The sequence below is a fragment of the Puntigrus tetrazona genome, chromosome 5 (genome assembly GCF_018831695.1).
Source record: "Puntigrus tetrazona isolate hp1 chromosome 5, ASM1883169v1, whole genome shotgun sequence".
NCBI classification, from domain to species: Eukaryota; Metazoa; Chordata; class Actinopteri; order Cypriniformes; family Cyprinidae; genus Puntigrus; species Puntigrus tetrazona.
In genome coordinates this window covers 21,380,837-21,383,691 of record NC_056703.1, presented here as the reverse complement: position 1 = coordinate 21,383,691, position 2,855 = coordinate 21,380,837, and the positions used below count along the sequence as shown (strand labels likewise).

The 2,855-nt window shown below is 41.1% G+C and overlaps 1 protein-coding gene and 1 pseudogene across 2 annotated transcripts in view; one reads left to right on the top strand and one right to left on the bottom strand.

The window, feature by feature from the left end:
• Nucleotides 1-1,695, bottom strand: part of LOC122344666 (cytospin-B-like) — a 39,300-nt gene extending 37,605 nt beyond the window's left edge. The window contains exon 1 of one of the 2 annotated variants that reach the window (XM_043238190.1): nt 1,558-1,695. The gene's annotated coding sequence lies outside the window, so the exon portion shown is untranslated. The remainder of the gene's footprint in view (nt 1-1,557) is intronic. The other variant, XM_043238194.1, reaches the window with a different exon arrangement.
• A 128-nt stretch (nt 1,696-1,823) lies between these two features.
• The window catches only part of LOC122344668, a 2,561-nt pseudogene continuing 1,529 nt past the window's right edge, over nt 1,824-2,855 (top strand).

Here is a 2,855-nt window from a genome sequence, read left to right as displayed (position 1 = left end):
GGCAGAATTGTGAGGAAAAAAACAGAATTATGAAATACAAATTTGGAATTGCAGAAAAAAATTAAAATTCATACAATTCAGAATTTTGTATTCATATGAAAAAAGTCAGAATTGTGAGAAACCAAATCTAAATTGCGAGATACATTTTTCCCACGTAGAAAATGGGCTTCTACAGTTTCAACCATGAGGAACAACCCCAAACTAATCAATATGGCTGCAAAACCAACATTATTCAGTTACGCCATTAAGATGCGCACATGACAGCACCATGAACCAGGTGCTTTACAATCCCATAATGATGCCTTACTGTCTGTTTTGAAGGTTTCACTGCTCTGTTCATGAGAATATGCGCCAGATGTAAAATGCAGCTTTGTGGTCGCATCCTAATGTGTGTGAGCACTTAATAAGCCTTTAGGGATCTATTAAAATTCAGAAAGCAACTTCTCACAGACGCCCATAGTAAAAACAAGAACTTCTGCTACCGCTGCACAATATTCTAACCAAGAACAAATGCTGAGAAGACTGGAGGTGCTCCAAAGCACACAACTAAACACAACACAGCTAAATGATAAGCATTTCCAGCATACACATTTACACGGCGATCGACTTTTTATTAACCATAAATTTGTTAACCAAAGCATGAAAGCAACGTAAACGCTCGCCAACTTAAGTCTATCGCCTATTGCCATAGCAACGGCTCGCCGCTCGAACCTTATTTGAACGGGCTGGACTATTTGTTCATAACATTATCCGCATACGACATTATCGAGAAGACGCATGCAAGTGATTTTTCGCCGCTTTATAAAACGTCTACGCAAACCAAGCAAGTATCAGTCAAAAGTTTTTTGTTGACAGTTCGGGTGCGCGATAATAAAGCCTGACGGATCTTCCTGCAAAGTTGACCAGCCTGAAACACTCAAGAATAGATAGATAGATAGATAGATAGATAGATAGATAGATAGATAGATAGATAGATAGATAGATATTAAGTGATTTGTGTGAATTGGCAATACATTTTTGACACTAACATAGCTGCGTGACAGTAATTATGTTGCCAGCGTCTGAACCAGTGTAACACTTAAACACTTCACAGTTGAGTTTCGTTGGCATTTCGGCTCAAAAACCGTATCGGAGTGAAATCATTTGAACGTGTCATGTCAGATCTTGTCGACGCATCTCAGCAGCGACTGGTGTCTCGGAACTACTGCAGTCTCCCACCGCTTACTGTGACTGTGTCGCTATCCGAAGACATCACGCGACATAACGAACATAAAATGACAGGAATGTATGAGCTTTGACTCACTATCCTTATCAGAGCAAAGGGCCGGTGCGAAAGCTCATCAGTCGGACGGCGGTCACCGTTAAAAACAGCAGCTCGCACTCTCGCGCGCAACACGACAACATCCGTTGATAAAAGTGCGGGTAAGTACAGTGCTTGTCCCAACGACGGCTGTAAATGATTCCGTGAAGTGATAAAATGCACTAAACGGAATGACTGCGGTGACAATATAACATCCAAAACCAGAAAAACAATGATAAATTGAGGTTGAGACTCACCTGTTCCCGAGCGACGAGGAGCGCCGCCGACGCTGTCACTAACCGAAGATGCTCGAGCGCCAACGGAACTCCTCCGCTAGGGGCAGCGCGCGACACTTTGGTGCAGTGAACGAGGGGCACGCTGGGAATTGTAGTTGGTGTAGTAGCTGTATTTTTTCTAATACATAAGCAAGAAAAACTATTTAAAAAAAATAACCTATTTAATTACAATATATTTTATGTTTAACTGCGTTTTAGCTGTTTGTATTATTTATTCAAGAAATAATGACACTGCAGATATACTGTGTCTTTAATAATCACAAGGAAAGTAAGTGATTTTGAGATTCAGTACACACAAAAACTCGTTATATAAACGTCACAGGACTGTCGTAATAGGTGAACTGCAGTGGTAATGCAAAGGTCACCTCCCTTTCTGTCGAATCTACAGAACCAATTATTATTTTTAGAAATGTGTACAAAATATATGGGTTGTGAAGCCCTTTAAATATTTTTCTGTGACAAAAAAAATTGCATCGCATATAAAACACCGTTGTAAGTATTTACGGGACTTAATAACTAACCAAGACTATTTTTGTCATTTAATTGTTTTCTGTTATTGAAAATTGACGAATGTGTTCTCGTTGAACGTCTGCGTGACATGAACCACACGCTTTCAACATGGCTGCGCCCGCAAAGAGCACGGAGGCTTCAATATCAGTTTCTACAGGTCAATCTGCAACTGCTTCAGCGGCGGAAAATGTTCCACTACAGTATAGTCTTATTCTGGACCACCTTATCGGTGACAAAAGGCAAATTAAAAACCTGAACCCGACTGTTATGGGAGCTTTACCGAGCCCTCAGAAGACAGATGAACAGAAGATGATCGAGAGGGGAATGGAGAGCTGCGCGTTTAAATCACTCATAGCATGTGTTGGAGGTAATTCACTGACAACCGCTCATTTAATGTGTTTTATATGTCCTGCGCATGTTGCAAAGTTACCAGATCAAATCCGTGTTGTCCTGTCTGACAGTTCATCAGTGAACACGGTATACTCGAGTGTTACACTTCGTGTTATCTTAATAGTTCAAACTAAAAGAATAATGTGCTCTGGTTTTGTAACGAGGAGATATTACCATGATCAATATGTATTTCATTCATAACCAACAGCTCTAATGCAGTATTTCTGTCGCCGGCAGGGTTTGTGTTGGGAGGTGCTTTTGGTGTCTTCACAGCAGGTATTGACTCCAATGTTGGGCTTGATCCCAAAGACCCTCTAAGGACCCCCACAGCAAGAGAGGTGCTGAGGGACATGGGGCAG